The following is a 27,433-nucleotide window of genomic DNA, read 5'->3' on the forward strand; positions in this document are numbered from 1 at the left end:
AGTGGTCACTACTTCTATTCCTCCGGTGTCTGCTGCAGGACCCATTAGTATCCGTACAACCTCGGGGACCAGACCCAAGCCTTGCGCTTAGAACTTGAAGAGGGTTCTCCTCTAGCCCTGGTCCTTGTTCTCTTATTCTCCTTACGTTCCGTACTAATCCTTCTTTCAAATGGAGAATCAAGCTTCCTTTCTCTGCCTCTTTCCTGTGCCAGCAGACCCAGATCACTGTGGCCTGCTGCAGCACTTCCTTCTTCCATCCCTCTCCCGGGGATCTTCTCTGTCTCACACTCTGTCCTTCTACATCCTCACTCATTGACTGAATGAAAGACTGACTGACTCAACTCTTCCCGCTCTTTTATGCAAACTAAACTTCACCCACCTCCCAGCACGTTTCGTGTTCCAAGCAGGGAGCCACCAAGGGGGTTCTATGCTACACTCCAAGCAGGGAGCCGCCGAAGGTGCTTTGCTATACTACTTTGTGGTGTGGGGTGCAGGTGTTGGAGTATGGTCAGGTGTCTCCACCTTACCTGGATGGTGGGGCACCACACCTCAGGAGGAGGTGCAGTACCTCTGTGGCGACTGAACCCTCAGGGGCGCCACAGTAGCCATAGGGTGGGCCCCTAGAGTCAATTCCCCTTGGTGGGCCCTAGGCACCCCAGTCCGACCCTGGCTGGAAGACAGATTTCCGCGGGCCACACCATGCATGCCCACTCGCTGTCTCCATCTGTGCTGACTGCGTAGGTTGAGGAGGGGCCTCCGGCCACTTCCTACACCAATCAGAGTGTGAAACAGCTGACATGATGGTGTCTTTTCATCGCTTCAGCTGTGCACTTTGGAGAGTCAGCACACCAGAGGCACCAAGACAGGAGCAGAACACAGGGGAATGGGACGGAGGGTAGTATGTGCTGTTATTTTTTGACATATGTATGGGATGTTTGGGTGGGCTTGGGGAGGCTATGGGGGTGACATACAGTACATGGGTAGACTGTGGGGCTCACGCAGTATATATAGAGAGGGGTTGTGCACTGGTTCAAAAGATAACGGAATGTCAGCATACTTAATCCTGCTCAATATTAATTGATACAATTAATATTCTTATCAAAAATATCATAGCAAGAAATTGATATTAATATGGAGTGACATTAATTTCAGCCTATTGGTTTGGCCCTCCACAAAAGTCATGGTCTCTTATGTGGCCCCTTGGGAAATTTAATTAGCCACACCTGATGTAGAGGAATAGCAAATATTCTAATTAAAGTCGTGTTAATAATTATTACAAGCAATATTAAAATATTACGCAAAACAGTAATGTAATTTGCTATGTTCAATACATACATGTCATTTGAAAAGTTATGGGTGGATGAAGTTCAGCCAGTAGAATGTCAAATGTCTCAAGTGACATCCTCGTGTATGCAAAAATTTTTTATGATGCATCCGTACATCTCCATACAGCCACGCAAAATGCCCTCTTATAAGAGACTAGGTGAGGAGCAGATGCACCCAAATCTACGCAGCATCCTCGGAGCAACAACAGGGGAATATCCCATACTCCCGGGATAACACCCAGTTGAAGAGGAGCTCCTCAGTAGGGTCCAGAGTCAGATTAGTAACAGCCTTGCTTGCTTGGTGGTAGTGCCAAAAGACACCAAAAAAATCTGAGCAATCACACATGTTGGTAAATGGCTTTATATAGGGCTAGCACACAAATGAATTCTGATTGTGACTTCTATCTCCGTTAAAAATGCATTGCATACGGATTGCATATGGATGTTGCGTTTAAAAATCGCATTGCATTCGCATGACATTCGTACGTTTTTTCGATCCAGAAATCGGATCGTTTTTTTTTCTTGCATATGGGCATGAGCCCTAAAGCTACAAGTCTGCCGATATTCTATGTGACTGCAGACTAGTGAATCTTCTCATCAGGTGCCAGGGATGGGAGCGGCATTCATGTGACCATAAGTATGTGACATGCATGCTCACAGCCACAGTCCGACTAAACTGTTCTCTTCCCAGCCTCTCACCAATCCAGTAGGAATGTGAATGGGAGTATGCACTTTATATAGCATACTTGTGGTCACATGACCGTCACTCCCAGCGCCGACACAGGAGAATCCTCACAGTGCGGGAAATGTGGAGATTCACAAGTCTGCATGTAACTTTAGACCAGAAAACTCCATTAAGTATTTTAGCAAATGTATGTGTGTGTATATATATATATATATACATATACACACAGGGTGGTCCAAAAGTAGGTGGACAGAAAATAATATTTATTTTGATTTATATATAAAATTATATTTACTAACATTTAAAAAAAATTATATAAATTTGGTATCGTCGTAATCATACTGTTCTGGAGAATCATGTTGCCCAGTCATTACAACATATCCCACCGAAAAACAAGCCCTCATATGGCTATATCGAAGGAAAAATAAAAAAAAGCTTTGGACAAAAAGAAAAAAAAAAAATCAAGGCACAAAAAAATTCTGGTCTGGAAGGGGGTTAAAAAATCCACCACAAATTACACTGGACCTATGTTTGTTATCTCTGTTAGTTAATGTCTGGATATTACACACAATGTTCTGTACTGATGAGGAAATGGGAAAAATATTCTGTGCAACCACAGAAAGGGGAGTGGTGGCACACCTGAAGACCTCAAGCATGAAGGGCAAACATTTCCCAGGAGCAGAAATCATTTTGCGTAACCTTCTTAGAGCAAGGATATTATACAAGTGGCGAATCTTACGAGTGTCAGGTTGTATTAACCATGAAGAATATCCTTCAAACTGGGTCATCACATAAAATGTATCAATACTGCTGTAGGATTTTTTTCTTGAACTTTTTTATGTCCTTCATTTAAAGTGGTAATAATATTATATTCAACACAGTAGCGTAGCTACTGGGGGAGGGGGGCAGAAGGGGCCGTTGACTTGGGACCCCTCTTATGAAGGGGCCCACCGGGAGTCACTGCCAGTTCAGTGATGAGGCAGAGCACAGCACAGCTGGAGAGCAGCAAAACGCCGGCTCCTGTGTGACAGAGTCTGTACTGGTAGCACACTGGCCAGTTGCAGAGTCTCCCTCCTGCACTGTATGATGCAGGTTGACTGACCTGTCACCTGAGGAGCTTCTGCCAGGCTGCCACTTTCCTCACTCCATGCTAGCTTGGATTGGCTCAGGGCAGGCACGCTGGGTCCTAGTGCCCACATAGCATTTCACTCAGACACTTCCTGGTCCTGCTGCAAACTTCATCAGTAAGTGGGGATGGAATTTATTAGATTGCTTAAATATAGGCATGGCATGGTCACTGGGGGCTGAATGTGAGAGGATGGGAGTATTGGTGGAGCTGGGGTGGGGACAGGTACTGGGGGTGAATGTGAGAGGATGGGTGTATTGGTGGGGCTGGGGTGGGGGGACAGGGCACTGGGGGTGAATGTGAGTGGATGAGGGTATTGGTGGGGGATGACACTGGGGGTAAATGAGGGAGGATGAGGGTATTGATGGGGTTGCGGAGACATAACACTGAGGGTGAATGTGAGAGGATGGGGGTATTGTGGGGGCTGGGGTGGGGGGACAGGGCACTGGGGGGCTGGTTATTATACTGTTTTGTTACGAGATTATATGCACTCCATCACATGTAATAGTTGCTGTTCAGGGAGGCTGAGGATGGGGAATTTTTATACTTACCAGCTGGATCTTCTGTGAGTGTTAGTATAAGAAGCCTCCATATAGCAACCATAAGATGCATCACAAGTAAAACACCACTCCAGCATTTATTTTAATTTCACCACTGTAGTGGCGCTTAAAATCCAAGAACTCTACTGACTTTCTAATACTCACCTTCCAGCATTTTCATCTGTTTCCTCCCCCGCTCGGCTCCATCTACTTCAGTTTGTGACCTGTCCACTGCTCCGGTGTTTCATGGAGCGGTGCAGAGGTCTCTACTGTTATAAATGTCAGTCTATGAGAGCCTCTTTCTGGTCTCATTCTGGCCCTCATAGACTTACATTAAGCTCTTGTGACATGGCTTCTAACTTCTGGCCAGTCAGAAGCTGCGCTCACAAGTTTGAGCCGCGGGACTGGAGCTGTGTCAAAAAACTGTGAGTATGCTGGAGAATGAGTATGTGACTGAGGCAAGGGACTTGAGCTTAAAGCACCACTCCAGTGTGAAAATAAGAAACCCTGCTAGAGTGGTGCTTTAATAATTTAATAATAAGCAGACTGCCCAATTATGACAGGGAGCGCCTGCTGTCATGAGCCCCTAATATCACTGGCGTTATCAGGCGGTCATGCAACCACATGTTTGCTATGGGCATGTGTTGACTAGAAAGGTTTGGCTTCTCTCAATAGAAGTGAATTGAGAGAAGCCATCACCTGCTGACATGAGCGATGCTGCGGCCATTGTTACTGTACATGGGAGGACTCAGGGGATATTATTAAATGTCAAGTGGGCACTTAAGAAACATTATTATTTATAGGGGCACCAGTGTACAGTTACTGGGTGGTAGAGGCTGCTGAACCAGCTGTCAGTCGGGGTCAGAGAGTGTTACAGCTACCACTCTATACACAGAGCGGTGACTGAAACCGTGCCAGCACTGCCCCTATGACTGGAAGAGCGAGGCTGCTGGGAGGAATAAAGATAATTTCCTCCTGGCGGCAGGACTCTCAGTGCGGGCGCTGCACGGTGTCAGAACACTATCAACTATTATACTGTGATTTGGGGGAGCAGTGACATCATTCTATGTATAGGAGAACCATGGGGGACTGTTGTGAGTTCATTTTCCCCTTCACTACTGAGGCCCGAGGAACTCCCTCTTCTGGTAAAGAAAGGTAGTGAGCCTGAATATCAAACACCTGGGCCTGATGATGATGACTGGCTGAATGGAGTTACTGACTGGATATAAGGCTGCCGACGCCCTTCTGCCCTTCGGGTGATTTCTCTGTGGGATCCTTGGAGACCAGTCTGAATTCCTGCTCTTCTAAAGCTAAGTTTTCTGCTCGGCTTTTTACATTTGTGCTTTGATTCTGTTTTGCCTTGTTTTTCTGGATTTCTGCCATTCCCTGCTGGGGTGTGCTGAATTCCTTTAGCTCTGTCTTCTGAAAATACCTGAGTGCTGATTTAGTTTTTGAAGCCTAGCTGCTTCAGGGTCTTTTTTCATATCAGCTTGTTGGCTTATGTCTTTGATAGGGATAGGGTTTTGGCAGATGGCAGATAGCAACCTTCCTTTCCTGTTCTGTGTAGTTAGCTTGGGCCCCATCATTTGCTCAGCCTATCTTTCTATCTGTGTGAGTGTTTTTTCATCTTGCTTCACCGTCATTATATGTTGGGGGCTGCCTTTTACTTTGGGGTCTGCTCTGGGGCAGTTTAGATTTCCTTTTCTGTCTTTAGGCTATTTATCTCTCTGGCTGTGATCAAGGGGTCTAGGGCATCGTAGGAACCCCCCACGGCTACTGCTAGTTGTGTTGATAGGTTCAGGGGTCTGCAATCTGATAGTTGCCAACTTCACTGGTTTTCTGGACGTAGCTTCTATTTTTGTGTCTGCCTCCTACGGAGACTCAATCATAACAGAATCACCCGCCATACCACAGATCCTAGGGTACTCAATAGCAGGAAAGAATTGTAAAAAAAAAAAAAAAAAAAGTGTGTATATTTTTTCCTCTATATCTCTGAGGCCGTAGGGGGAATTTTTTTTTCTCTCAATGGAGATAAAGCAATTGTCTGATCGTGTGGAGCAGCTCGCTGCGGAAGTGCGGGGAATTTCCGCCTACCTTGCTCATTCACATGCTGCTGAACCAAAGATTCCTACACCTGATGTATTTTTTGGGGATCAGTCTAAATTTTTGAATTTCAAAAATAATTGTAAATTATTTTTTGCCTTGAAGCCTAACTCGTCAGGGAGCTCCGCGCAGCAGGTTAAAATTGTCATCTCTTTGCTGCGTGGCGATCCCCAGGATTGGGCGTTTTCTTTGAAACCAGATGATCCTGTTCTGACTAATGTGAACGCATTTTTTCAGGCCTTGGGGTTGTTGTATGACGAACCTAATGCCATTGATCAGGCTAAAAAGACCCTGAAGCAGCTAGGCTTCAAAAACTAAATCAGCACTCAGGTATTTTCAGAAGACAGAGCTAAAGGAATTCAGCACACCCCAGCAGGGAATGGCAGAAATCCAGAAAAACAAGGCAAAACAGAGTCAAAGCACAAATGCAAAAAGCCGAGCAGAAAACTTAGCTTTAGAAGAGCAGGAATTCAGACTGGTCTCCAAGGATCCCACAGAGAAATCACCCGCAGGGCAGAAGGGTGTCGGCAGCCTTATATCCAGTCAGTAACTCCACTCAGCCAGTCATCATCATCAGGCCCAGGTGTTTGATAATCAGGCTCACTACCTTTCTTTACCAGAAGAGGGAGTTCCTCGGGCCTCAGTAGTGAAGGGGAAAATGAACTCACAACAGGGGACATCATACCGTATAGGAGCTGTGGGCCCATCTTACTGTGTATAAGGGAGCACTGGCCCCACCATACTATGTATAGGGGAGCTGTGGGGGATTTATACTGTGTACAAGGGAGCGGTTGGCCCATTATACTGTGTACAGGGGAACTGTGGGGAATAGCATACTGTATTTATGGGAGCTGTGGATGCCCCATACTATGTATAGGGGAGCTGTGAAGGCATTATATTGTGCATAGGGGAGCTGTACTTTCTATAGTGGAGCTCTGTCGGCATAAGACTGTGTATAGGGGAGCTTTGGGCTCATCGTACTGTGTATAGGGGAGCAGTGGGATCATCACTATGTTTAGAGGAGAGCTGTGGGGTCGTCATACTGTGTATAGGAGAGCAGTGGGGACATCATACAGTGTATAGGGGAGCAGTGGGATCATCATACTGTATATAGGGGATCTGTGGGGACATTATATTGTGTAAAGGGAAGCTGTACATGGGTAGAACTTAGCGGACATTACTGAATGTTGAGTGAGCACATAAGCATTATTGTAATAGGTGTACTAAGAGTATTGTGACCATCAAAGTTACATATGGGGTATTATTACTTTTTAGGGACAAAATGTGGAGGGCACTAGCACAGGGCATTAATATTTCCTAGGGGGGGCAATTTTACTATCTAGAGAGCATAAAGGAGTCATTATTACTATGCAAGGGTCACAGTGGTGGCAGGATTATGAGGGGTGGCAAGAGGAGCTGTTATTGTATCAAACAGCAGGTGCTGTAGGACACATATGGCAGCAGCGGCTCCGTATTGGGGTATCAGCAGAATTAGTAGTTTGCACAGGTTGGGGATAGATATGGACGGTTTGGAAATGTGAGAAGTCAGATGTGTCTTTGTAATATTCTCTGCGTATTATTTGTGGCTGTAGAAGTTGTCTTGTTGGTCTGGGCCAGATGGAAAAGACGGGAAAAGTGAAAGACTCCATCAGAAAGAACGTCAGCTGTAAGTCACCATCTGTAACTGTGCTGTGGTCTTTTATACGGCCTGCAGGACAGGTATCTACCACTATATGGTCTCCATATAGTAATATCAGTGTTCGGTTTTGTATATAGATTTATTTTCAATCTCAGCACAGTCATCTGCGGATTTTCCCCTATACTCACAATGCAACACATAACCAAACCTAGTGGTGATAAAGCAGGAAGAAGCCTACTCACATCATAAAAATCAATGTCCATGTGTGTATATATGCATAATTAGTGATGTAACCAGGAAATTCCAAATGTAGCAAAGAAAAAAAAATCATTGAAATCCTCCATAATTTTTTCGTTTTTGTTTTTTTGGCCTTCATTGTGTGGTAAAAATAAGAGAATAAACCGTAGCACTACTGTGAAGGTGCTCAAGTAGGTTCCCAAGCCAGTAAGATAGAAGTAAGATCTGACAATGGTGGATTCAGGGTCAGTGTAGGAAAGGCTAAGCACAGCGCCTGCTTTTCAAATCCCTGCTTTTGGTCAGCTTTGACCCCTTCTCATATTTGCAGGACTAAACTCTAATTACGGTTGCTGCTACGCCACCTTCACCTACAGGCATATTTAGCCCTGTATCTATACTTACTCATTCATACAGCAGTCAGGCTGATGAAGGTCCAACTGGGACCGAAATGTCTTTTTGTGACTGCCTAAATAAAAAAAATCTGGATTTCCTTATAATAAGTTGAGTGCCAAGTGCGAGACACTTGTTTTTATTTCAGTGATCAAAAAAATTCACAAAATTGTAAACATATATATATATTTAGATATGGAATTTCCTTGGACCAGTAATTTTTTCATTCTTCCATTAATTATGTATACAATTTTGGAGTACATATGATGTTTTGATTTCATTTTTACGAAGAGGTGCGGCAAGCTGGAAACCAAAAGTTAGTTTTCTGGAGTTTACTGTAGGGATTAAATAATCTTATATTTTAATAGCAATACTGAATATTTCAATTCTAACAGGAGAATGCAACAATGATGGAAAAAAAACTGACACACTGACCAAACAATGAAGAAACTAGGATCCAAAACACTGATGAAAGTCAGATCATTTTTTGAATAAGAAAAATCAATGTTGTGTCATTAAGGCCTTTACTGTCTAAATTAAAATGATACACATATGCATATACGATCTTTCGATCGCTCGTTATTGCATTTTAATGTAATGCCGCGGCGACCAAAAAAAAGGTAATTCTGGCGTTTTTACTTTTTTCTTGCTACGCTGTTTAGCGATCAGGTTAATTCATTTTTATTGATAGATCGGGCGATTCTGAATGCAGCAATATCAAATGTGTGTGTGTTTGGTTTTTTATTGTTTTATTTTGAATGGAGCAAAAGGAGGGTGAGTTAATCTTTTATTTTTTTTATTTTTAAAAACATTTTTTACTTTTAACATGCTTCAATAGTGCTGCCATAACCCGATCGGCTCTGCTACATACAGGTGATGATCAGTTCGCCTGTATGTTCCGTATATATGCGAGTATAAGCTGACCAGAGTATAAGCCGAGGCACCTAATTTTGCCACGGAAAACTGAGTAAGCTTATTGACTCGAGTATAAGCAGGGTATGCATTGTCTCCTCATCGCTGTATGCATGGCTCCTCCGTCCTCCCCCTGCTGTATGCATGGCTCCCTCGTCCTCCCTCTGCTGTATGCATGGCTTCTCCATCCTCCCCCTGCTGTATGCATGGCTCCTCTGTCCTACCCCCCTGCTGTATGCATGGCTCCTCCGTCCTCCCCCCCGCTGTAAGCATGGCTCAGCGTCCTCCCCCCGCTGTAAGCATGGCTCAGCGTCCTCCCCATCCTCCCCCTTGTATGCATGGCTTCTCTGTCCTCCCCCTGTTGTATGCATGGCTCGGCACGGTTCCCTCCATCATACTCACCGCCCCAGGTGCGGTGTCCGCACTTCCCTGCTTCTCCGTTCTCCAGGCGAGGCAGCTACTTCCTGTGTTCAGCGGTCACCTAGTACCGCTCATTAAGGTAATGAATATGCGTTCCACGCCTATGGGAGTGGAGATGCATGTATATTCATTACTTTAATGAGTGGTACCACATGACTGCTGAACACAGGAAGAAGCTGCCTCGCCTGGACAACAGAGAGATGCAGGGAGGACCTGCAGCGATCGTGCGAGGAGAGGGTGAGTATGATGTGACAGCCGCCGGCTCCTGCCGCTTCAGCTCCCCCGCCGACCCCCTGGGACAATGACTCATGTACAGGGCCGGATTGGGACTAAAATTCAGCCCTGGCATTTGAAGTTACACAGGCCCACTAGTCACATGGTGACTATATAATATCTTTGTACACTTGTAGTTTACAAGAAGTGAGAGGAGATTAACATGACTATATAACATATAGTCACAGCTGTGCCCAGTATTTCAGCTCAGTCCTATTTATTGCTTTTAGGTACAGTACTCCTCCCAAATCTCTGTCCCCTTTTGTATGCATGATTACAGAATTCCTGGCAGAACTGCTCTCTATTGGGCAACCAGACCCCCTGGTCATAGCTGCCCCTATCATACCTCCCAACTTTTGAAGAAGGGAAAGATGGACAAAGACTGGCGCGCCGCTGCAAATTTTGGCCACGCCCAACCACACCCATTTCACAACTAGTCACACCCATGTCCACACCTAATCGCACCCATTTAGCACTGCTGATCACACTGACTGGTACTGAGGGCACAGTGGCTGGCATTATGGGCACACTGACTGGCACTAAGGAAGAGAGAAAACAGAGAGAGAGAGAAAAAAGAAAACAGAGAGAGCGAGAAAGAAAGGGGAAAGAAAGAAAGAGCAGTGAGAGACAAAGAAAGAACAGTGAGAGACAGAGAAAGAACAGAGAGAGAAAGAAAGAGGGGAAAGAAAGAAAGAACAGAGAGAGACAGAGAAAGAACAGAGAGAGAAAGAAAGAAGTAAAGAAAAGAAAGAAAGAACAGAGAGAAAGAGAGGAAAGAAAAAGAAAGAAAGAGGGGAAGAAAGAACAGAGAGAGAAAAAAGAAAGATTAGAGAGAGAAAGAAAGAACAGAGAGAGAATGAAAGAACAGAGAAAGAAAGAAAAAGAGAGAAAGAAATAAAGAAAGATTCTACAAAGATACTATAGCAGCCCGGCTCCCATTGTAGTGCCCACCTGAGCCTCCCGGTGCAGGACCTATCATGATCCGCTCACATGGCCGGCATCCCCGATTCCAAGGCGATCCTGCTGTCTGCGCTGTCGGAGGAGGACACGGTGATGGATCTGAAGCATTCCTGGTTCCGTCAAAATCTCCTCAAGAAATTATCTCATTTCCGGTCAGCTTCCAGCACATCACTTCATGTGGAACGTCATGTGTGTGTTTTAAAATGCTCCTCGGGGCTCCGCCGTGTACTCCTGTGTCCGTGGGAAAAGCCCGCTTTGTATGCTTCGTACACACTTGGCTTCGCCCCGTACATCCCGTACACATATGGCTCCACTCCATACACACACGGTTCCACTCCGTCCACCTTGTACACGCGTGGCTCCTCTCCGTACACCTCGTACACGCGCGGCTCCGCTCCGTCCACCTCGTACACACGGCTCCTCTCCGTACACCTCATACACGCGCGGCTCCACCTCGTACACACACACGGCTCCGCTCCGTACACCTCGTACACACGGCTCCTCTCCGTACACTTCGTACACACGCGGCTCCTCTCCGTACACCTCATACACACGGCTCCTCTCCGTACACCTCGTACACACGCGGCTCCTCTCCGTACACCTCGTACACACGCGGCTCCTCTCCGTACACCTCGTACACACGCGGCTCCTCTCCGTACACCTCGTACACACACGGCTCCGCTCCGTACACACGGCTCCGCTCCGTACACCTCGTACACACGGCTCCGCTCCGTACACCTCGTACACACGGCTCCGCTCCATACACCTCGTACACACGGCTCCGCTCCATACACCTCGTACACACACACACGGCTCCGCTCCGTACACCTCGTACACACGGCTCCGCTCCGTACACCTCGTACACACGGCTCCGATCCGTACACCTCGTACACACGGCTCCGCTCCGTACACCTTGTACACACGGCTCCGCTCCGTACACGCGTGGCTCCGCTCCGTACACCTCGTACACACGGCTCCGCTCCGTACACCTCGTACACACGGCTCCGCTCCGTACACCTCGTACACACACGGCTCCGCTCCGTACACCTCGTACACACACGGCTCCGCTCCGTACACCTCGTACACACACGGCTCCGCTCCGTACACCTCGTACACACACGGCTCCGCTCCGTACACCTCGTACACACACGGCTCCGCTCCGTACACCTCATACACACACAGCTCTGCTACATCCACACTGTAAATCCTGACCCCACACATACTTACCTCAACCAGCACCATGACAACAGCAAAGCAGAGTCTTGTAGACGGTAGAGGCAAGGCTGAGCGCACAGGACCTGTGATGAGGTCACAAGAGGGGCGGAGTCAGGGGTGATATGATCGGGGGTCTGGACAAAGGCTCCTGATCATGTGACCCCTGACTCCTCCCCTCCTGTGACCTCATCACAGGTCCTGCGAACAGAGCGAGCAGGCAAGCGAGTGCGACGCTGTGAGTGGCTGCGGGGGTGAGGGGGTCTCATGCTACGGCGAGGATGGGGTGCGTGAGGGGGGGCGTGGCAGCTTATCTCCCTGCAGTGTGGGAGAAACTTGAATCTATCACCGCCATGCCCGCAGAGGGCCGACGGCAGGAGCAACAGTGGCCGCAGCAGCTGGCAAGCGGCCAGATGTTCGGGCGCTGCCGCCCGCGGCCCACATGACAGCGGCCCAGCGGGAAAATGCCCGGTTGGTTATATTGCCAATCCGGGCCTGCTCATGTATATGCCGAGAGGGGCACTTTCAGCCAAAAAAATTTGGGCTGAAAATCTCGGCTTACAGTTAGGTCCATATATTTGGACAGAGACAACATTTTTCTAATTTTGGTTCTAGACATTACCACAATGAATTTTAAACAGAACAATTCAGATGCACTTGAAGTTCAGACTTTTCAGCTTTCATTTGAGGGTATCCACATTAAAATTGGATGAAGGGTTTAGGGGTTTCAGCTCCTTAACATGTGCCACCCTGTTTTTAAAGGGACCAAAAGTAATTGGACAGATTAAATAATTGTAAATAAAATGTTCATTTCTAGTACTTCGTTGAAAACCCTTTGTTGGCAATGACTGCCTGTAGTCTTGAACTCATGGACATCACCAGACGCTGTGTTTCCTCCTTTTTGATGCACTGCCAGGCTTTCACTATGGTGGTTTTCAGTGTTTGACAGCGACATTTAACAGCTTAACCCCTTCACCCCCAAGGGTGGTTTGCACGTTCATGACCGGGCCAATTTTTACAATTCTGACCACTGTACCTTTATGAGGTCATAACTCTGGAACGCTTCCATGGATCCCGGTGATTCTGACATTGTTTTCTCGTGACATATTGTACTTCATGTTAGTGGTAAAATTTCATTCAAATAACTTGCGTTTATTTGTGAAAAAAACGGAAATTTGGCAAAAATTTTGAAAATTTCGCAATTTTCCAAATTTGAATTTTTATGCCCTTAAATCACAGATATACGGCACACAAAAAACTTGATAACTAACATTTCCCACATGTTTACTTTACATCAGCACAATTTTGGAACCAAAATTTTTTTTTGCTAGGAAGTTATAAGGGTTAAAAGTTGACCAGCGATTTCTCATTTTTACAACACCATTTTATTTTTAGGACCACATCACATTTGAAGCCACTTTGAGGGGTCTATAGGATAGAAAATACCCAAAAGTGACACCATTCTAAAAACTGCACCCCTTAAGGTGCTCAAAACCACATTCAAGAAGTTTATTAACCCTTTTAGGTGCGTCACAGGAATTTTTTTGAATATTTAAAAAAAAATGAACATCTAACTTTTTTTCACAAAAAAAATACTTCAGGTTCAATTTTTTTTATTTTACCAAGGGTAACAGGAGAAATTGGACTGCAAAAGTTATTGTGCAATTTGTCCTGAGTACGCTGATACCTGATTTGTGGGGGGGGGAACGACTGTTTCGGCGCATGGCAGAGCTCAGAATGGAAGGAGCGCCGTTTGACTTTTTCAATGCAAAATTGGCTGGAATTCAGATCGGACGCCATGTCACGTTTGGAGAGTCCCTGATGTACCTAAACAGTGGAAACCCCCTACAAGTGACCCCATTTTGGAAACTAGACCCCCCAAGGAACTTATCTAGATATGTGGTGAGAACTTTGAACCCACAAGGGCTTTACAGAAGTTTATAACGTACAGCGGTACAATTAAAAAATCATATTTTTTCCACAAAAATGATCTTTTCACCCCAATTTTTATTTTCCCAAGGGTAACAGGACCCTAAAAGTTATTGTGCAATTTGTCCTGAGTATGCTGATACCCCACATGTTGGGGTAAACCACTATTTGGGCGCATGGCAGAGCTCGGAAGGGAAGCAGCGCCATTTGACGTTTTTGGCTGGAATTGAGATCGGACACCTTGTCGCGATTGGAAAACCCCTGATGTACCAAAACAGTGGAAACCCCCCAGAAATGACACCATTTTGTAAACTAGACCCCCCAAGGAACTTATCTAGATGTGTGATGAGCACTTTGAACCCCCCAGTGCTTCACAGAAGTTTATAACGCCCGGGCGTGAAAATAAAAAATTCGTATTTTTTCCACAAACATGATCTTTTAGTCACCTTTTTTTATTTTCCCAAGGGTAACAGGAGAAATTAGACCCCAAAAGTTGTTGTCCAATTTGTCCTGAGTATGCTGATACCCCATATGTGGGAGAAAACTACTGTATGGGCACACGTCGGGGCTCGGAAGGGAAGTAGTGACGTTTTGGAATGCAGACATTGATGGAATGGTCTGCAGGTGTCATGTTGCCTTTGGAGAGCCCCTAATGTACCTAAACAGTGGAAACCCCCCACAAATGACCCCATTTTGAAAACTAGACCCCCTAAGGAACTTATCTAGATGTGAGGTGAGCACTTTGAACCCCCAAGGGCTTCACAGAAGTTTATAATGCCAGGGCATGAAAATATCGTATTTTTTCCACAAACATGATCAATTAGTCCCCAATTTTTTTATTTTCCCAAGGGTAACAGGAGAAATTGAACCCCAAAAGTTGTTGTCCAATTTGTCCTGAGTACGCTGACACCCCATATGTGGGAGAAAACTACTGTATAGGGACACGTCGGGGCTCGGAAGGGAAGTAGTGGCGTTTTGGAATGCAGACTTTGATGGAATGGTCTGCGGGTGTCATGTTGCCTTTGGAGAGCCCCTAATGTACCTAAACAGTGGAAACACCCACAAATGACCCCATTTTGGAAGCGAGAACCCCTAAGGAACTTATCTAGATGTGTGGTGAGCACTTTGAACCCCCAAGGGCTTCACAGAAGTTTATAATGCCCGGGCATGAAAATAAAAAAATCATATTTTTTCCACAAACATGATCAATTAGTCCCCAATTTTTTCATTTTCCCAAGGGTAACAGGAGAAATTGGACCCCAAAAGTTGTTGTCCAATTTGTCATGAGTACGCTGACACCCCATATGTGGGAAAAAACTACTGTATGGACACACGTCGGGGCTCGGAAGGGAAGCAGTGCCATTTTGGAATGCAGACTTTGATGGAATGGTCTGCGGGTGTCATGTGCGTTTTGAGAGCCCCTGATGTACCTAAACTATTGAAACTCCCCACAAGTGACCCCTTTTTGGACACTAGACCCCCCCACGGAACTTATCTAGATGTGTGGTGAGCACTTTGAACCCCCAAGTGCTTCACAGAAGTTTATAACGCTCGGACGTGAAAATAAAAAAATCATTTTTTTCCACAAAAATGATATTTTTGCCCCCAATTTTTTATTTTCCTAAGGGTAACAGGAGAAATTGGACCCCAAAAATTGTTTTGCAATTTGTCCTGAGTAGGCTGATACCCTACATGTGGGGGTAAAACACTGTTTGGGCGCATGGCAGAGCTTGGAAGGGAAGGACTTTTTCAACTCAGAATTGGCTGGAATTGAGATCAGACGCAATGCTGCATTTGGAGAGCCCCTGATGTGCCCAAACAGTGGAAACCCCCAATTCTAACTCCAACCCGAACCCCAACACACCCCTAACCCTAATCTCAGCCCTAACCCTAGCCCTAACCCTAGCCCTAATGGAAAAATGGAAATAAATAAATTTTTTAAATTTTATTATTTTTCCCTAACTAAGGGGGTGATAACGGGGGGTTTGATTTACTATTTATGGCGGTTTTTATGTTTGGCGGCTGTCGCACGCTGAAAGACGCTTTTTATTGTAAAAATAGTTTTTGCATCACCACATATTGAGAGCTATAATTTTTCCGTATTTTGACTCACCGAGTCATGTGAGGTCTTATTTTTTGCGGGACGAGTTGACGTTTTTATTGGTACCATTTTCGGGCACGTGACATTTTTTGATCGCTTTTTATTCCGATTTTTGGGACACAGAATGAACAAAAACCAGCGTTTCATGAATTTCTTTTGGGGGGGTGCGTTTACACCGTTCCGCGTGCGGTAAAATTGATAAAGCGGTTTTATTCTTCGGGTCAGTACGGTTACAGCGATACCTCATTTAGGTCGTTTTTTATGTTTTGTCGGTTTTATGCAATGAAAACTATTTTATATAAAAAATAATTATTTTTGCATCGCTTTATTCTGCGAGCTGTAACTTTTTTATTTTTTCGCTAATGATGCTGTGTGGTGGCTCGTTTTTTGCGGGACAAGATGACGTTTTCAGCGGTACCATGGATATTTATATGTGTCTTTTTGATCGCACGTTATTACACTTTTTGTTTGGCGGTATGATAATAAATCATTATTTTTTGCTTCGTTTTTTATTTTTATTTTTTAAGGGGTTCGCTAAAGGGGTTAACTAATGGGACAGTTTTATAGGGCGGGTCGTTACGGACGCGGCGATACCTAATATGTGTACTTTTATTGTTTTGGGTTTTTTTTATTTTCAAAAAATGAATTTATTGGGGAATATTTTTTTTTTTTTTTACTAATTTATTTGGCGATTTTTTTTAAATTATTTTTACACTTTTTTTTATTTTTTTTTTTTACTTTATTACATAGTCCCAGGTGGGACATCACTGTCTGTGACAGATCAGCAATCTGTCAGAGGCATTGAAGAAGACATCCTCTTGCCTGCGCTTTGCAGGCACTGAGGAAGCCAGCTTCCTGCAGGCCCCCGAAGGCCACCGTCGCCATCTTAGATTCGGGGGCCTGGAGGAAAGGAGTCTCCCGCAGCAGCGCTGCACATTGCGCTGCCGTGGGGGGCTCAGGGAAGCACGGAGGGAGCCCCCTCCCTGCCGATGCTTCCCTTTAACTCCCGGTACACCGCGATCGTGTTTGATCGTGGTGTGCAAGGGGTTAACGTGTCGGGGGCGGTCCGTGACCGCCCCTGACACATAGTGCCGGGTGTCAGCTGTGATAATCAGCTGACACCCGGCCGCGATCAGCGGCGCTCACCACGTGGGCGCCGCTGATCGCGGTAGACGTACTATCCCGTCCATGGGCATAGGGGCCCGGGTCCCATGGACGGGATAGTACGTCTCATGTCAGGAAGGGGTTAATAGCCGCGGGTGGATCACGTTTCCACCCACGGCCCTTCTGAGCACATGCTAGCTGTTTAAAACAGCTGACATGTGCCAGGAAAGATGTGGGCTCACCGCCGGAGCCCACATCAAATGGAGGATGTCCGACATCAGCGTCATATTACGCCCGATGTCATAAAGGTATTAAAACCTAACTTTTAATCACTTTATGACATGAGACGTACTATACCGTCCATGTGCCCTGGGCCCGTATGACCATGGATGGTATAGTATGTCTCAGCAATCGGCCGCACACGCGGGTGGTGTGTGGCCGATCATGGCCGGTTGTCAGCTGATTCTCACAGCTGACACCCGGCACTAAGTGCCAGGAGCGGTCACAGACCGCACCCGGCACTTTAACCCCGGAATACTGCGATTGAACATGATCGCAGCATTTCTCAGTAGTGAATTTCCGGCATTTATTTTGTCCACTAGTGTCAATCGCGGAATTACAGGTAATGTTTGTCTGAAATCTCCTGCAAGCAATATTAACATGGTCCCAAATGGTCTGATGTTTCCACGCAAATCTTGCAAGGATTGATCAATAATCTCAAGAGATTGTTTTTATTTTTTTTTGTGCGCCATTGTGCATTCATCCCAAACAATACGTTTGCATTTCTGCAATACTTTTCCCACGTCGGATGCTTTGGAAATGTTGCACGTGGGAGTTTCAATGCGCTGTTCAAAAAAGCATGTGTTTACCTGTCACAGGTGTGCCATCTATATCATGGGTATATAAAAGCACGCTTGTATTCGAAGGCAACGTTGTGTCAAAATTTTCAAAGCAATCGGTGAAGAACTTTCGGAGATTTAAGATTTTGAACAAACATTTTCACTTTTATTTATATACATTACTCCCCTTACAGCTATATTTAGCCATAGTGGCTTCTTCCTATTTCTAGCTTGTTTATTCCCATAGGGTTTATTGCGTGAACAGGTACTCTTCAGGATGCTTATAAAAGTGTCCCATTTGCTTTGTGTACTTTTTATTTTCAAGGATTTTGCCCCAGTTTATGACACTAATAGCAAGCCAATGGAAATTTGTCTTCCTGAAGTTTAGTGTCCTTGTAGCCCCTATAATAGATATCTTATTAAAGTATACATGAAAACTTATTATTTTGTGATCACTATTACCCAAGTAACCCCCAACCCATACATATGACATTCTGTCTTGTTTATTAGTTAAAATGATGTCAAAGTGTCCCCCCCTTTTTGTGTCCTACACCAAGCGTTAAATGCACTGGTGGAAAGACAGAAAAGGACAGCTGTGCAAGAACAATATATGGGCCCTCTGCCGGCCAAGAGCTCTTAAAAATTACACTTACTTTGGAGGTAGAAATGGGCCCCCTTACCTCTCGGGCCCATGTGCAGCTGCACATGCTGCACCAATTATATGTCCACCCCTGGAAAGGTAATTGTCTTGTCTCCTTTGTTGTACCTGCAGGTTTCTGCTTCCCAATTTATATCCGGTTAAGGCCACATCACACACAGCGATCTCACTAGCGAGATCGCTGATTTTGTGACACATCAGCGATCTCACCAGCGAGATCGCTGTGTGTGACAGGGATCAGCGACCGGCCCCCCTGCCGGTTATCGCTGATCGTGCAGCATCGCCCTGGGCTGTTTTTCGATCGCTTGTCATCCGCTGGCCAGCGCGCCTCGCTGCATGTCGCAGCGAGAGACCAGCGATCAGCGACGCTGGTTTCTAATGTAAACATTGGGTATCTAGGAGCCGCAGCTCCTGGATACCCGCTATTTACCTTGTAAACAGACGCTGGTTTCCAAGGTAAACAGCAGGTATCCAGGAGTCGCGCGGCTCTTTGATACCCGATGTTTACCTTGGAAACCAGCGTGTACGCCGGTTTCCAAGATAAACAGCAGGTATCCAGGAGCCGCGGCTCCTGGATACCCAACGTTTACATTAGAAACCAGCGTCCAGCGTCACTGGTCCTGATCGCTGGGGCTGTCTATGTGACAGCTCACCAGCGATCAGCCAAACAATGTCCCAGCGATCCCATCATGTCGGATCGTTGGTGGGATCACTGGGACATCGTTATGTGTAACGGGGGCTTTAGTTGAAGTCCCCTCATAATAATGTCTTCTCCCTGATTAGCTGCCTCATCTATTTGCTTTATGAGGATATTCTCTTCCGCTTCCATTATTTTTAGAGACTTATAAAAAAACCCTTATTATTAAATTATTCTTTCTTGGTCCCCTTATCTCCACTCACAGGGACTCTACATTTCCATTAGCCTCACATATGTTATCATGTAGGATGGATCTTTAACCCCTTAGTGACCGAGCCAATTTTGACCTTAATGATTAAGCCATTTTTACAATTCTGACCAGTGTCACTTTATGTGGTTTTAACTCTGGAACGTTTCAACAGATCCCACTGATTCTGAGAATATTTTTTCATGACAAATTATACTGCATGTTAATGGTAAAACGTCTTCGATATAACTTGCGCTTATTTTTGAAAAAATACAGAAATTTAGCAAAAATTTTGAAAATATTGCAATTTTCAAACTTTTCATTTTTGTGCCCATAAATCTGAGAGTCATGTCACACAAAATGGTTCATAAATGACATTTCCCACATGTCAACTTTCTATCAGTACAATTTTTGAAACTTTTTTTTTGTTAGTCTGTTATAAGGGTTAAAAGTTGACCAGCGATTTATAATTTTTACAACAAAATTTACAAAACCATTTTTTTAGGGACCACATCACATTTGAAGTGACTTTGAGGGGTTAAAATTACATAAAGTATGCAAAAGTGACACCATTCTAAAAACTGCACCCCTCAAGGTGCTCAAAACCACATTCAAGAAGTTTCTTAACTCTTCAGGTGCTTCACGAGAACTAAAGCAATGTGGAAGGAAAAAATGAACAATTAACTTTTTTCACAAATTTACTTTAGACCCAAACTTTTTTATTTTCACAAAGGTAACAGGAGAAAATGGACCCACAACATTTGTTATGCAATTTCTCCTGAGTACACTGATACATCATATGTGGGGGAAATCCACTGTTTGGGCGCATGGCAGGGCTCAGAAGGGAAGGAGGACCGTTTGACTTTTTGAATGCAAAATTGGCTGGAACCATGGTTGTCTTTATTTATCATATAACTATGGGATAAGTAATGGATAGGTGTCTTATAGACACCTCTCCACTACTAATCAGTGGGCTTGATGTAACCGGACAATACAAAGGGTTTTTTTAATTTATTTTTGCTTATCTTATTGTCTGGTGCAATCCCCATTAGGATGTGCTCCACTATTGCCAATGCCATCCAGTGCACGTCTTGCCGCATGTATGAAATCCTTGAACAGCCGGTCGAGGGTGCATACTGCTGTGCGAGATGTGAGCACGTTGTGCATTTGGAAGCCCAGATACTGGATCTAAATGTGCAGCTGGCAACACTGAGATCCATAGACAATATGGAAATGAGTCTTCTGCTCACTGAGCAGACGCTCAATGGGATAGATGAGGGGGGGATGCTAGGTTGGAGCTGCAGGACAATGAAGCAGCTAGCTGGGTGACAGTTAGAAGGCGGGGTAGAGGGAAGAGCACCAGGGAGGCTAGTCCTGATCTGGCACACCCCAATAAGTTTGCTAAGTTGGCAGATGAGGGGAGTGTTAGTGCAGGAGTAGCACTGCTGCAGCAAGGCATGTCCTCTGAAAGCCGGAGGAGTGTTTGCTCCAGTAAGGGGGGAAATAGGAGAGCAGGGCAGACATGTGCTGGTAGTGGGGGACTTAATTATTAGGGGAACAGATAGGGCAATCTGTCACAAAGACAGGGATCGTCGAACGGTGTGCTGCCTACCTGGCGCCTGAGTCCGACACATCGCTGATCGGGTTGACAGATTACTGGGAGGGGCTGGAGAGGATCCAGCGGTCATGGTGCACATTGGCACAAATGACAAAGTTAGAGGTAGGTGGAAGGTCCTTAAAGATGATTTCAGGGAATTAGGCTGTAAGCTTAAAGCAAGGACCTCCAAGGTGGTATTTTCGGAAATACTTCCTGTACCACGTGCCACGCCAGAGAGGCAACGGGAGATTAGGGAGGTTAATAAGTGGCTCAGGAATTGGTGTAGGAAGGAGGGGATTGGGTTCCTGCAGAACTGGGCCGACTTCTCAGTTGGCTACAGGTTCTACGCTAGGGACGGGCTGCACCTCAATGGGGAGGGTGCCGCTGTGCTGGGGGAGAAAATGGCTAGAAGGTTGGAGGAGTGTTTAAACTAGGGATGGGGGGGAGGGTATTCCTTTTATAGGAGGGGAAGACAGTGCAGATAGAGACCTGGGCACAAATAATGACATTGGGGGTGGAGGTGGCATGGGGGGTGGGGTTAGAACAGTTAATAATTTAAGAAAGAATAGAGGTACAGAGAGATACATAAAGTGCATGTATACTAATGCCAGAAGTCTCGCCAACAAAATGGAGGAATTGGAGTTAATGTTGTTGGAACATAATTATGACATGGTGGGGATATCTGAGACATGGCTGGATGAGAGCCATGACTGGGCTGTTAATTTACAGGGCTATAGTCTGTTCAGAAATGACCGAACAAATAAGCGAGGGGGAGGCGTGTGTTTATATGTAAAATTATCCTTAAAACCCATCCTTTGTGTATATATATATGAATCTAATGAAAATGTAGAGTCCCTGTGGGTAGAGATAAGGGGAGGGGGGAAAAATAATAAATTACTGATAGGGGTTTGTTATAAATCTCCAAAAATAATGGAAGCTACAGAGAATATCCTCATAAAGCAAATAGATGAAGCAGCGACTCAAGGAGAAGTCATTATTATGGGGGACTTCAACTACCCTGAAATACATTGGGGAACCGAAACCAGTAGTTCCAGCAAGGGTAATAGGTTTCTGACAACGATGAGAGACAATTACCTTTCACAACTGGTTCAGGACCCAACAAGAGGGGGGGCACTGCTAGACCTAATATTAACCAACAGGCCAGACCGCATATCAAATGTAAGGGTTGGGGGTCACTTGGGTAATAGTGATCACAAATTAATAAGTTTTCATGTATCCTTTAATAAGATGTGTAGTAGAGGGGTTACAAGGACACTAAACATCAGGAAGGCAAATTTCCAACGGATGAGAGATGATCTTGGTGCAATTAACTGGGACGATATCCTGAGACATAAAAATACACAAAGAAAATGGGAGACATTTATTAGCATCCTGAATAGGACCTGTGCACAATATATACCGTATGGGAATAAACATGCGAGAAATAGGAGGAAACCACTATGGCTAAATAGAGCTGTAAGGGGCGCAATAAGAGATAAAAATAAAGCATTTAGAGAATTAAAGCAAGTAGGTAGTGATGAGGCATTAAATAAATACAGAAGATTAAATAAATTCTGTAAAAAGCAAATCAAGACAGCAAAGATTGAGACAGAGAGACTCATTGCCAGAGAAAGTAAAAATAATCCCAAAATATTCTTTAACTACATAAATAGTAAGAAGCTAAAAAATGATAGTGTTGGTCCCCTTAAAAATAGTCTGGGTGAAATGGTGGATGAGGATGAGGAAAAAGCCAATATGCTAAATAACTTTTTTTCAACAGTATTTACACAAGAAAATCCCATGACGGATAACATGATCAGGGATAAAAATTCTCCATTAAATGTCACCTGCTTAACCCAGCAGGAAGTACGGCGGCGTCTACAAATCACTAAAATTGACAAATCCCCGGGCCCGGATGGGATACACCACCGAGTACTGCAGGAATTAAGCACAGTCATAGATAGACCACTATTTTTAATCTTTAAAGATTCCATAATAACAGGGTCTGTACCACAGGACTGGCGTATAGCAAATGTGGTGCCAATATTCAAAAAGGGGACAAAAACTGAACTTGGAAATTATTGGCCAGTAAGTTTAACCTCAACTGTGGATAAAATCCTGGAGGGTTTTCTAAGAGATACTATACTGGAGTATCTGGAGAAGAATAACCTTATGACCCAATATCAACATGGGTTTACAAGAGACCGTTCCTGTCAGACTAATCTGATAAGCTTTTATGAAGAGGTAAGTTCCGGACTGGACCAAGGGAATGCAGTGGACGTGGTGTACATGGACTTTTCAAAAGCTTTTGATAAGGTGCCACACAAAAGGTTGATACATAAAAAGAGAACAATGGGGATAGGGGAAAATATGTGTAGGTGGGTTAAGAGCTGGCTCAGGGATAGGAAACAAAGGGTGGTTATTAATGGAGCACACTCGGACTGGGTCACGGTTAGCAGTGGGGTACCACAGGGGTCAGTTTTGGGCCCGCTTCTTTTTAACATATTTATTAATGACCTTGTAGGGGGCATAGAGAGTAGAATTTCAATATTTGCAGATGACACTAAACTCTGCAGGGTAATTAATACAGAGGAGGACAATTTTATATTACAGGAGGATTTATGTAAACTAGAAGCTTGGGCTGATAAATGGCAAATGAGCTTTAATGGGGATAAATGTAAGGTCATGCACTTGGGTAGAACGAACAAGTTGTATAATTATGTGCTTAATTGTAAAACACTGGGCAAAACAGTCACTGAAAAAGACCTGGGTATATGGGTGGACGACAAACTCACATTTAGTGGCCAGAGTCAAGCAGCTGCTGCAAAGGCAAATAAAATAATGGGATGCATTAAAAGAGGCATAGATGCTCATGAGGAGAACATAATTTTACCTCTATATAAGTCACTAGTGCGACCACACTTAGAATACTGTGTACAGTTCTGGTCTCCGGTGTATAAGAAAGACATAGCTGAACTGGAGCGGGTGCAGAGAAGAGCGACCAAGGTTATTAGGGAACTAGGGGGTCTGCAATACCAAGACAGGTTATTACACTTGGGGTTATTTAGTTTGGAGAATCGAAGGCTTAGGGGTGATCTTATTACAATGTATAAATATATGTGGGGACAATACAAAGACCTTTCTAATGATCATTTTACTCTTAGACCTGAGACGGGGACAAGGGGGCATCCTCTACGTCTGGAGGAAAGAAGGTTTAAGCATACTCACAGACGCGGATTCTTTACTGTAAGAGCAGTGAGACTATGGAACTCTCTGCCATATGATGTTGTAATGAGTGATTCACTACTAAAATTTAAGAAGGGACTGGATGCCTTTCTTGAAAAGTATAATATTACAGGGTATATACACTAGTCTCCTTAATATTGCGTTGATCCAGGGAGCTAGTCTGATTGCCGTATGTGGAGTCGGGAAGGAATTTTTTTCCCCAATGTGAAGCTTACTGTTGCCACATGGGGTTTTTTTGCCTTCCTCTGGATCAACATGTTAGGGCAAGTTAGGATAGGATATGGGTTGAACTAGATGGACTTAAAGTCTCCCTTCAACCTTAATAACTATGTTACTATGTAAAGGTGACATAAACCTCTCAAATATGAACCCCACTTGCTACCGCTACAGAGCAAGTGGGAAAAGCCGGGCAAAGCGCCAGAATTGGCTCATCTAATAGATGCGGCTTTTCTGGGCAGCTGCGGGCTGCTATTTTTAGGCTGGGGGTGGCCAATATCCATTGCCCCTTAACAGCCTAAGAATACCTGCCCCCAGCTGTCTGCTTTAGCAATGCTGGGTGCCAAAAATAGGGGGGATCCCACGCTGGTTTTTTAAAAATTTTTATTTAAATAAAAAAACAGCTTGGGTTCCTCTGTATTTTTGATAACCAGGCTTGCTAATGCTGATGGTTGCAGCCCCCAGCTGTGAGTTTTGCCTGGCTGGTTATCCAAAATACAGGGGAACCCAAGGCTTTTTTTTTAAATTATTTATTTACAGAGCAGGGCCGGCTGATAAATACTCCCATCAGCTGCTCCTGCTCTCACTGTTATTAGCGGCAGCAAGCCACTGATGGGAGCAATAGTTGCATCAGCTGACACCAGTGACCGGAGGTAAACTTTATACCTCTGATTACTGCTGCGTGCTCATGCTCTCTTTTGACCGGCACTAGTGACTTTACCGCTGATCAGAAGCAGTGTTTGCCATGCTGTCATGCACATGACAGCGTGACAAACACTGGATGTTCGGCCCCCCCATTCAAGTGAATTGGGTTCGGGTCCAGATACTGTTACCTGAACTTTTTGTAACTGTTCGGCAGGACCCAGACATCCAGGTGTCCTCCCATCTCTATAAATTAGTTAACACAAAGCTTAATACTCTCCCTCACTCCAGCTGCATCCTGTTCCTATGCTAAGCAGAGCAGAAATGCAAAATAAGTATTTTGAACCAGAAGGCGGAGATTCAAGTGGAGGAGGTGGAAGAGTTGGAGGTGGACATGGCGGTGTAGGTGGAAGAGGCAGAAGAAAAGAAATCCAAAACAGTTTTTTTTTTTTTTTAATGAACTGACGGTGTAGGTGCAACTGACGGTGTAGGTGGAGGTATCCAAGATTTCTTTTTTTTTTCATTTTATTTGATTTGGGGAGGCACCCAAATTAAATGAATGGCAAATAGAATTGAACACTGTCTGGGTGCAGCTGGTATAGTTGTCCATTCTTTTGACTGACTAGACAATTCCTGTGAGAGCCACACCTGATTCATTTTAATGAATGTTAGCTTCCCTCATACGGTCTCCTAATACATTCCCCACCATATATTCGTCTCCATTGGAAAGCTCACTTTGCCACTGACAACCTCCTATATATCACAGGTGTCATGTCAGCAGCTTGATTAGCCTGGTCATACTGCTGATGTTGCCCTGGCCCAGAAGTGTCAGTGGACAAGGCTTTCATTGTACTCATATCTTTCAGGAAGCCAGCAATTTACTTCCTATCTGAGCTGACTGTCAGTTTGACAACCAGCTCGGGAAACAGCCGATTTCCATTCCAGTGGGACGCAAAAGGCTGCTGCCTGAAAGACACCTCAGCCATGATGGCTGTGCCTGGGGCAAATACCCTGCCTGCCCCACACAAGACGTTCCAATGTCTATGCATTATATTCTCCAGAGACAAGTCGTGGATGGAAGATGTACCCATGGCAGTCTGGGCTGAATGTAGAAGAAAAGATCAAATTAACACTTATGAACAGATGTCACTGGTGAGACACTGGATTTATTTGTAGAATATACACATATAAGGTCTATGGAACACCTGGGTAGAAGTACATCCACCACTATATGATCACTGTATGGCGGTAATATTAGTCTAAGGGCCCCGTCACACATAGCGACTCACCAGTGATCCCGACAACGATATGAACTTGTCAGGATTGCTGGTGTGTCGCTACATGATCGCTGGTGAGCTGCCAAACAGGCAGATCTCACCAGCGATCAGCACCAGCGACGACGAGCGCGTGCGTCGCTGTGTACCTTATATACCAGCGTGCTGGTGCAGGGAGCTCGTATCAAAGGTAAACAGCGGGTTTCTAAGCACCACGCGGCGCTTAGAAACCCACTCTTTACCTTGGTTACCAGCTTCCTGCACCAGCGTGCTGGTATATAAGGTACACTGCGGGTTTGTAAGCGCCTCGTGGCGCTTAGAAACCCGCTGTTTACCTTGGATACGAGCTGGGAGCTAGCTGATCGTTGCTTTCCCGCCTGCCACACGCAGCGATGCATGCTGGCCAGCGGGAGACCAGCGATGAAAAAAGTCCAGGGCTTTTGAGCATGATCAGCGATACCCGGCAGGGGGGCCGGTCGCTGATACTTGTCACACACAGCGATATCGCTGGTGAGATCGCTGTTGCGTCACAAAACTTGTGACTCAGCAGCGATCTCGCTGTGTGTGACAGGGGCTTAACACAGGGCTGCAAGTGGCATGTACTGTATATTATTTGTACTCAGAAGTTATCACTGTGTTATCTGTTATGTTACATAGGACTTCATGTGATATCTACTACATTATCTGTACTCAGGAGTAATCACTGTGTTATCAGAGGTGTTACATAGGACTGCAGGTGATATCTACTACATTATCTGTACACAGAGAATACTCACTGTTATCTGTTATGTTACATAGGACTTCATGTGATATCTACTACATTATCTGTACTCAGGAGTAATCACTGTGTTATCAGAGGTATTACATAGGACTGCAGGTGACATCTACTACATTATCTGTACACAGAGAATACTCACTGTGTTATCTGAGGTGTTACATAGGACTACAGGTGACATATACTACATTATCTGTACTCAGGAGTAATCACTGTGTTATCTGAGGTGTTACATAGGACTGCAGGTGACTTCTACTACATTACCTATACTCAGAGTCATCACTGTGTCATTTGTGGTGTTACATATGACTGCAGATTATATAATTCCCAATCCTAGATAACACTAC

The sequence above is a fragment of the Dendrobates tinctorius genome, unplaced genomic scaffold, assembly GCF_039654945.1.
Source record: "Dendrobates tinctorius isolate UK_male_01 unplaced genomic scaffold, ASM3965494v1 ptg000018l, whole genome shotgun sequence".
NCBI lineage: Eukaryota > Metazoa > Chordata > Amphibia > Anura > Dendrobatidae > Dendrobates > Dendrobates tinctorius.